Below are 10,420 nucleotides of genomic sequence, written 5' to 3' on the forward strand. Positions count from 1 at the left end.
GGGAGAGAGGGTGGTCCTCATGTCCCGCGCCGGTAGAGTGCTTCTCCGCGAGATCCACGTGTCAAGCTTCCCTTCCGTCCTCTAGTCCAACTCCAGCTCATCAAGAACCTTTCCGCCGAAACGCTCTCACCGAGGATGAGAGAGAGCACACACACACACACCCCTCAACGCCGCCGTCGTCATCCGGTCATTTACACTCCGTTGCCCCGGGACAGCGTTCCCCGGACATTGAATTCTTTCGATGACCCTGCAGCGGAATGCCGGGGTACACTGGCGACGCGAACAAACCGTTCGAGTCAGAAGATCTAGACCGTTGGGATCTACTGGCTATTCCAACTTATTCGTTCTACTTGGCTATACAGATGCAGGTCCCGTGTGCACACCGTTAGTGACGACAAGACAAGGAAAACGCGGTTTTCCTTCGCAGGCTTGACGTTAGACACGTCTCCAGTCCACGCCACGTTACTCGTCGATATTCCGGGGAGCCAACGTTTAGTTTTCCGAGCTCCTCTAACCCGTCAATTCTGTTTCCTAGCTTCGTCCTCAACAATGCGCGGATCGGATTCTCATCAGTCCATCTCGTATTCTGCTGATATTCAACTCTCTTGGACGGCTTGGCTTCTAGGATGAGGAAGAGGAGCTAACATGAACCCTGTCCCATCACACCGAGGCGACCACCACCCATCTCGGGAATTTCAGCGTTCGGGCTGAACCCTCAGCCTGATGTTGCTTATTACCCCAGATCTTTTTTTTTTTTTAAACGCCCCGGCATCCGAGACAAATGAAACCATCTTCTTCGGCAGTGAGGCGCGGCAGTAAGGAGCGGCAATGAGATCTTTTCGGCACCGTCGAGTGCTAGACGTGCTGTCAGGCCAGTGGTGGTCTGTCGTTGCTAACTCGATGCGGCATAGAGATCGCTGGAAGAAACATAGTCCTCTGCTATCCGCGTTTGGAGGTCCAACGATGCAGATGGTGCCTCTGTTCCTGGTTGGTTCGGGTGGATTTGGTATGGATGCTCAACTGAGTTTTGGCAGTGATCACGCGAGCGCTCTTTGCTTGCCACTGATGTCGCTGTATTCCAAAGGCATGGCAGCTACTGGGATGGTGTTGCTAGAATTGAGGGATTTCGGATGGAAGTTTGTCATCACGATGTTGACGACTGAAAAAAGATGACTTTTGGTGCTGCTGGTTGCAGGTATGATATCGACTTGCCAGCTCATGATATAGATACCGAGATCATATGATGTGAGTTGCCACTGATAAAAAAAACTTGCAGATCTAACAATGACGATTGACGCTTGATATTTTTAATTATTATGGGTGAATTAGAAATGACGGAGATATACTGCAATATGGCAAGCCAGGCACATCCGACTGACAGGTGTCGTCTCTATCCCGGCTGTGGAGCAAAGACCCGGGACAAGCCCGAATCTCCGGTCTCCACCCGGCATGACGCCCGCAACTTCCTCCGGCTTCAAAGGCATGACATATTACTAAGGCTTCAGAACAGGTCAAAATTGACATTGAACAATGGGTAGGACATCAAACAATTTCTTTACTTGTCTCAAGGTCGTCGAGTAATGGAATACCAAGCTGAAGCCTTTTGAAACTCTCCTCATTACAAAACTCGGGAGTCGTACAGAATTAATTCTGTTCGCAGGAATTGCACTTACAGCCTGAGTGGCATCCAGACACGACAAGAATAAGAGGACTGTCAAGTCGAATCATTCACGACTTCGTTGCGATTCATCAATACTGTGTCAAGGTTTGGAAATTGAAGCCACAGTCAGTGGTTCTGGCCTAGTTGTCGGCCATTTTGGTTGGTTTACATCTTTCAGTAGAGCCAACACTGCGTGAAGGCGCTCTTGTCTCTTTTGTAGGCCTAACAAGTTTTTCTCAGTATTTTCTCTTATGATTCTACCTGTTTCCTATCAGATAGCACATAGAACCTAGACGCCTTTACTTGTCCGTGCTGTATTAGTATATTGAGCTGAACTTTGAGAGTCGAAATGCTAGACAGATGTGACTTACTTCCAGACCCGTTATCGCACGTATACATGGTGGGACTGGACCCTACGGGCCTACATGCTCTTCACGATATTCCCCATCGACCAAAGCAGCAAGTCTTACATTCCAATTGAAGCTTCGCGGGTCACTCAGACCTCGATCATTTGATCCCGCGGCCAATATGCGTACAAATTACCGAGAGGCCACCCAAAGCTCCAAGTTCGCGGTCGAACCAATTTCGTAGGCGGCTCATGTGGTCTCTCCCGCAATGCCGGCGACGCCGGCACCTCCTTAAGCGAGGCAGGACAGGCTGGGGCCGGTGAGCAGGTGACTGAGCTCGAGACCCAGGCCTGGCCATTGCCGAGAGCTTGGGCCCGGCGAGAAGAGCTACGTCACCGCCGAACCACCTATCGCCGATGCTGTCTGCTATAGCCTATGGCCCAAGGTAACCAGAGAGTTACATTGAGTTCCCCAGTTTAGGATACTGTGGGCAACGGGGACAACCCACATGAATTCCAATCACGATATTCCAGATGGAAGCAGTCAAGTGCTCTTTGAACAATGCTTTTAGTTTTCCCCCTCGTGAGAAAGTCGCACCTCCCAGCCAGCAGCATTGCCGAAGCCACCACCTTGGAGCGAAATGCACCTCGGCACCTGACACGGAGAAGCTCTACTGCGCGGTGCCAGCTGCCAGCGCCCAGGCCGCCGATCCTTGGTGCCCTCGTGACGGTCAACGCCAGGCAGGCAGTCAAGGACAAGGGGCAGGGGAGATGGGACAGAGTGCCAAAGGCATGGCTTCAGAAGTCCAGTCTGGGAGGGAGGGGGGTGGAGGAGTGAGTAGCCGCGGAACCTACAACCCTGAAGTGAGCCACGCGACATGTGCGCATCAGGCCTTTGACAATCCTGCTAAACGTTGATCCGTTGTGAGAGTGTTCGCAGGTAGGTTACGCCGTTACAGGCTTATCCGTACTCCCTACAGCATGTCTTTCCAACCGTGCCAGAGCGTGCTCTCGGGGCATCGATAGGGTGACATTCCTGAAGAACATCTCACGCCACAAAACAACAGGCCATTTGCCCATGCTGCGTCGCGGTCGTCGATGAAGCAGAGTCTTGGAGATCGCTGTCTCTCGCTAGGTAGTTCATCAGAGTCTCAATGTCACTTCGCAATCGCAGTCGGCTCCGCGCCGTGTCTTACTACTACGTATTTCCAAGCGCTGCTCCCCCCGACCGATAGCAATATCCGACGTCGAAAGACATGAAACCTCCCCTCTTTCCATCCCATGTTGGAACATCTAGGGGGTGGCCAGCCTCGCGGGACAGAGTTTACAGGCCTCGTCACTTGACCGGTTCCCTTTCGCCGAAAACGACCTTTGGCCCGTCCAGTCTTGTCCCTCTCCACGGGGAAGAGCAGAAGAGCCAAGGATGGTGTGTCTGGGGGAAGGGAAGATGGGGGAAGACAGAGAGAGGCAACACGCTGCTACGCTGCTCCAGGCTTCAGGCTTCAGGCGTCAGTCTATGCCCGGCCGGCTGGGGCAGGTCGATGCGGCGCTCGACCACAGAAGAAAACGGCGCCCTAGGGTATGGACGGATGGAATCATGGATGGCAGCGACGTCTGGTGTGATGAACGCCTGAGTAGGAGAGAGTGGCGTGGACGCAGCATCAACGCTTTGATGGACGCGGAACCCTTCTCTGTCAAAGCAGAACGTCGCTGGGCCTCCGGATGACAATCCGAACTGGTGTGTGTCTGCCCTTCAACCACAAAGTCCTCTTACAAGAGTCATAAGGGTGTATTCCAGGCGTCCAGCGCTGCACCGTCGCCACGTCTGTTTGGTTTTCGGTCTGATTTCTGGGATCTCGGGGCCCCGGGGAACGGCGGGTCGACTTCCAGGTCCCGTCCCTTTTCACCATTTTCCGCCTATCTGTACGCATTGTGACCTTGCGGTTGGATGTACCACTTCGTCGCTTGACCCTTATTTTCTATTTCTTATTTTCCTTCAATTATTTGTCTTCGTCCGTTTCCATGTTGCCCTCCGTTACCTTGGCATCGCTATCGGCAACGTCATTCTGCAAAGTTGTGGTTTCCGTTCGTTCCCCTCGCAGAATTCCGGTAGTTTGGTCCACAACCTCAAGCGCGCCGCATGGTAACACAACAATATGTTCTCCATACGCGCGCTCTTGTTGGTGGAATCCCCATCTGCTGCAGAAACCCCAGATATCTCGATTGTCATCATATCGCAACTTCAAATCCCCGATGCCATCAGTGACTCCTAGTCAAGTTATGCGAAACTGAGCGACAAGCCAAAATAGATAACGGACGGAAGAGTTGCGAGTCAAGAGACGGTCCGTCCTCATGGACGTGCGAGCAAACGGAAATCCAAATAATAAAATAATCGAATAAAATAAAAATATCCATGGAGGTAATACTCCAAAATTCAAAAATATTCCAACAGCGGCTTCCAGAACACCGCGCACGTCCTCTCTCATTTCAACAAGGGGTCGGCCTGTCACAGAAACCTCTTCCCATCCCCCCCCAGAGAGAGCCAATCTCCCTGCCACGTTTTTTTTATTTTCTCCCCTTAAAGAGCGCCCTCTCGACTCAAGCGGAGAATCTCCGCGGTAAAGATAGAGAGACCAGAGACAAGGCCGAACCCCCCTCCTCCTTGTTTGACGGCCCCAGCATCGTGGTAGCGACCACCCGGGTACGGAACCGCGTCCCGGAGCCAGGCTCATCCCAGTTCCTCATTGCGAGCCAGCTCCATGACTCGCAGATTGCCGGTCGTCGAGGACTTACACTTTGAGAGCCACCCACTTCGTGAACCAGTGAATGACGGAACTTTGACCTCCCATTGGGGAAGTCAGTACCGGCCGGCCCATCTTTTGTAACCTCTATTGAACTACATGTACGTAAACGTATCGTCTTTGTAGGTTGCAGATGCTGCTTTTGGTGGTTGCGCTCAGATGGAAAAGGTCATACTACACGACACAAGGCTACAGTCTATGAATCGGCCGGAAATTTGGAGCGATCCTGGAAGAATCAACTTATCTGTCTCCATCCATTGCCACAGGATGACAGGCCCCCCAAAGGTGAGGCGATTCAGATAGTAGCCTCGCCATGGCTTTAGAGTATCCGTAGAGGAGGTCTGGAAGGCATATCAATGGAACGTGCACCGACGACGCACTGATTTCTCAAGATGTGAACATGACTCTCTCCCCTCCAGGCTCTTCGCGTCTTACACTCGAAGAAACTTCGGGGGCCAGAAGACTTGCGCGGCCCGCTGTGGTCGCCCAGGGAAGGGGGTGCCAAATTTTGGGACGATCGGAGGGGGCCTTTATGGAGTCTGGAGACGGGGGGGCTTGGGCTCCTTCTTTCAAACCGTGGCTATTGCGTAAGGCCTCACCGAGATTCGAGACATGGGGGCCTATTTCTTTTTTTTTCTCTCACTGTGATGTTCACGATGTTTTCGATTCGATGAACGGTGGGGGGAAGCTCTGCAGAGTTTTTGGTTCACATACAAATTTTGATAGTGGAGTTTTTGGAGTTGGATGACAGGTCGAAATAGCACGAACATGTCGGATCCGTACCTTGCATGGAAACTACGGCGTTACGACGGCAAAATTAGGCACCTTCCGAGACCTCCGTACGTCGCGTGGGTTCATGTTCCTTTCGGAGCCTCTCCGATGTGGACGGGGGGGTTCGACTGACCATACGCGGCTCTCGAATTTGTCACCAATGGCGGCACCACTGTTGAAAGAGGAAAATTCTTCGAGTCGGGCGGCTACCGCTTCCCGTTCGAAATGTGAGGTGCGAAGTGTAGACAGCTAAGTCTACTTTCGGGATTCGGGAGTAGATTTGAGACTACATCATCAAGTTCACGCCACTTTCATGTAAACATGGCCACCAAGACCGCGCTGCCTACCTTCGGGATCTTATGGCTCCTAGCAGCCTTGCCTGACGCTACAGGTCGGAGAAAGGGTCGGTAGCACTGCGGCTCCATTGCGGGCTAGAAAAAGGGCACATGGCACGACTTGTCCAGGCCCATGGTTCGCCCCAATCCTAGTGCATTTACGACTGCAATATGGGGGATGCGCTTGAGGTTGACCGTCCCGGTCACGAGTTCATAAGGTGTGGAGGAGGCGAAGAAAGAATTCGGCCGATTTCACAGCGAAAAAGGGAGTTAGTCTGGACTCTGAAGACGAGTGTTGTCGGGCAGTCCTTGCTTGACTGACTCCTTTCCTCCCAAGAAACTGGGATTGCTGTTATCGAGCCCGAGGTGAAGACAGGGGGGATGCTGTTCGTCAGGCGTCGAAAATGGCAAGGGGAGAGGGGGTGCGCCGTTATTCTTTGCGGAGAGAGAGAAGGGTGATAACGGTTTTGGGTTCTTGAAGGGGCACACTTGTCAGCCTCAAAAATAAAATACAATGTATGAATAATTCGTAAAAAGTAGCCACATGACATGGCTGCAACCCCAGGACCGGCAGGCAATTGTAATCCTTGAATACTTTGCCAAACTTTAGCCAAGCTTGGCCCCCCCTCTTCCCCGTATCCGTTGCTGTGGTAGAAGCGAGCTGTCATGCCCATCTTCAGCGGCTCTTGCAAGCCTTTTGTGGGGTAACTTTACCAGAAGGTATCGGGCCATAGCCGCCAGCCTGAGGGAATTCGTCGGGTCATTTCACGGCGTCGCTTGATACCTTTCCAGGCTGAATAAAGACAGCCAACTCTTTGGATAATCTCCCAGGACGAGAGGGTAGAGTTGACTAGTGCAATTCGGTCCTTCAAAGAGCGTTGCAATCTACTTGGTCAACATCAACTGGTCGACGGATGTTATGGCAGCAGTGAGAAGAGCACACCACGCGCAGGCAGGTTGGAAAGCAGAGCCTCAGTCATCACAAACCATCACGTTTGAAAATCATACAGGACTTTAAAGAGGGAAGCTGGAGCCACCGGTCCAGACCCCGGGGCCCTCGCCGCATGAAGCACCTCCTCCTCGTCGAACGCGTACCTGCATGCGCATGACGAAAGTCGCGCGATACAAAAAGGGTGGAGGGCAGATGTGGAGGAGGGGGGTGCTCTGCAGTGGAGTCATGTTTTCCGTCGTCCCAAGTTGAGAGCATCACAGGATATACGTAAGACCCGGGGAAATACGGGTTGCTGGGAGCGCATAGAGTTGGAGGGGATCCGGCGAGTCACCTACAACTTACTTTTAATCCCAAGTTATTCCAACCGAGAGTTCGTCGGTGTATGGCTCGTAGAAATCTCGCATTGATAGATTCGGATGAGAGGCCTGGCTGGGAGGAGGGTGGAAATCGTGATCTGAAGGAAGATTTAGAGAGGGAGGAGGAATGTTGAGCGAGGTCATGGGGACCCCATGACAGAAGCTCTGTATTCGGGACGGACTTGACCTTATTTTGGCTCTTTGGCTCTCATACGGACACATCTTTTTCATAGTATAGTGGTTGCAGAGGACCCTGCGGGCTTAAGTTGCTGATTCATGGCACAGGAAGCTTGGGGCAACTTCACATGTCGAAGATCAACAGCTTCCTGCTGCTTTCCCTACTGCAGAACTTGCGACGTTGATTGTTTGTTTGAGGAATCGGGAAAGGCATTTCACATGCAATCCCTTGACACGTACAATTCAACTCGATGACGGCATTATTGGGTGTTTGTAGCCTCGGGTTATTGATGTAGCGGATTTGATACATTCGACTCATGATATCAATTGCCGGATGAAGACTCAAGCGGCGAGCGACAGGTTTGGGGTGTGTATGCTTCATATCGCGACATGGTCGGCTTGAGTCGCGCATGTGAAGGTCGTGTGTTCCTGAGCTTCTGAGGTAACTTGGCGAATCCGGGGTATGGGGAAAAACAGCTTGGGGCAAACAGCCAAGCGCACCAGGACGAATTCGTAGCTTACGGTTACACAAGCACAGCAATGACTTATTGATACCACACGATACAGCTAAGAGCAGGTCAGACAAGCTAACGGTAGGTAGTAAAAAGTCAAACTATTCAAATATGAGACGGGCCTCAGAGTCATTGAGGTCCTTCGCCATCGCTGCCAATGAGAGGCTCAACGATGAGACCGTTGAAGGGTTCGCCAGATCATGGTCACATCTAGGTGGCAACCAAGAATCCGGGGAGGCGTTTCCGGTCAGCGCGACTGAGCCGCACGGCATGGCGGCCAGATCGTCCGCCGTCCAGCGCCGCCCAACCAAGACACATACACACGACGTCCTAGATTGACAAGTTCGCGCCCTCCCGCGAGAGAAGCAAGGACTTGGAGGGTGGGTTCTCGGAGAGGCTGCCGACGCAAGCCGGAGCGCGAATCAATCTTACACGCGCCGGAACCCCCGGGGCAGCTACCCCGAGGACGTGGTGATGCGCCGGGAGAACGTCAGAGCGTCGCACCGGTGCTGATTTCTTCCCTTTTTCCCAAATGAAGTAGAGGAATGTCTCGCGTGGCTTGTAGAGTATGTGGTGACGATATTGAATCTCATTCGCCATCAGGCGTTCGCGCTATTGTAGCTCCTGTGACCGGCGCCATTTCCACACTAGGGGAAGAGCTCCCCGGTGGTAAGGCGGACTAGTCGTTCAACCTAGGCTTGAGTCCAAATCTTTCCCTTCATCTTGATTTTCATGATATGGTGCTAAAGAGTTCCTGCTAATTTGAATCGAGTTTGGGTAGGTATGTGATGAGGACTGCTAGCTAGGAAAACATGGGAAATGTTCCCCGGGGAGCTATGCATTGGAGCTAAAAAGCGAGCTATCAGATCTCTATTGTCCCTCGCGGGCGAGCTTCCGGGCGCTGAAAGTCAAAATGCGAACCCACGAACTAGAACGGCTCACTAAGGATGCTGATGATGAACGTTGGAGCCCCGATGCTTCAGGAAGAGACATGCCACACAAAGGGGACGTTTTCAAGCCTAATCGGGTCTGTAATGTCAAGCCAACCGCGAAGATCACTTTAGAGGTTTGTTGACCGAAATGGAGTCTTTCGTTATATCCGCCCCTTGCTCACCGGTGAGCGGTCTACTGTAGTGTCATCACATGTTTGCTGAAAAGAAGCTTGCCAAAGTCCCAAACCCCTCCGGCTCTGTCCACTTCCATCCACAAGACTTCCCCGCAGAATCTCACATCCAGCCGAGCCTTTCACGTCGCGCCAGTTCTCCCTCTCCCTACCGAACCGAACTTGCATGGCGCGTCCTTCCACATTTGCCTCCCTAGCCTGTTCCTACGAGGGGCACAAGGGGTCATCACAGGGGGTGCGGGGACATTGCAGAAGGATTCAGGGTATCACATCTGATCTGATTTTTTTTCTCTTTCCCCCCTCACCTCTCCCCGGGGCCGGTCGGTCTCGTGCGAGAAAAGGATTGCAGAGGCACAGAGGAAGATATGCCCAAACAGAGAAGCACGGACCCGAACGCCGGAAGCGGCGTTAGCGCAAGCTGTAGTCCGTAGATCCAACGGGTTGGGTTCTCCGGGGAACGTCCTCCCGGTGGCCCCCCGGCGAGCCGGTGAACCTTACCCCGGGAGAAATGCGCGATTCTGATTCGTGGGCTTTCTTCAACACCATGAATGGAGGGGAAGGGGAAATGTGCTTTTGGCTTCTCTTTTCGCAAAGCGACTTTTGGGACGTGGCTTTTTCTCCTCATTCTCTCAAAATGCCTCTTTGCGTTTTGTTCTCGACGTGAGACATGGGGGTTTTCCACAGGATGGGGTTTTGATGCAAGGCAAGGGGTGGAAGAGAACTAATTTGGCTGGTGCGGACGGGCGGACGCGGAGACGATGGTGGCGTTGGGATGCTCTTAAAGAGGGTGTACAGAATCGGGAAGATACCTGGCGTGCCTGGGTGAGCTGGGGTACAGCACTTAGGATATTGCAATATTTTTATTACAACTTCGTTTTAATTATCAGAAAATCCAGATTTTATTATCTTATTTTTTATTGTTAATCTACCCTTGACATACTTTTCAACAAACAGTGATGTTCCATTTCCAATAGTAGATCCGTCACAAGTCACACCTCAGCCCCCTAAAACAAAGATGTGATGGTGGTAAGAAGCGCTTACTTCCCAACCAACCGCGCCACCATTCACAACTCTTCAGCTCCCTCTCTATTCGCCATGCCCATTTTACCCCAATCAAAACTCGTATAGCAACACTCATGTGACGGATCAGGACAAGAATAACGTCCAATCGCAAGGGCGATAAATCGAGAAATGATTCCCGTCACATCTTTTGCCCAGCCACACACACAACTCGCACATAAGCGACCTTCATTGCACAATTGGAATTTTTGCACAGCGAATGTTATCCACCCGCGTGCCGCCCGAAGAGTGTCGTCGTCGGATCGGCGCTTGCGTGGGGTTTTGCGGAGGGAGGGCCGGTAGGCGGCAGTTGAGATGTTCATCACCG

This window comes from Colletotrichum scovillei (assembly GCF_011075155.1).
Source record: "Colletotrichum scovillei strain TJNH1 chromosome Unknown Contig00005, whole genome shotgun sequence".
NCBI classification, from domain to species: domain Eukaryota; kingdom Fungi; phylum Ascomycota; class Sordariomycetes; order Glomerellales; family Glomerellaceae; genus Colletotrichum; species Colletotrichum scovillei.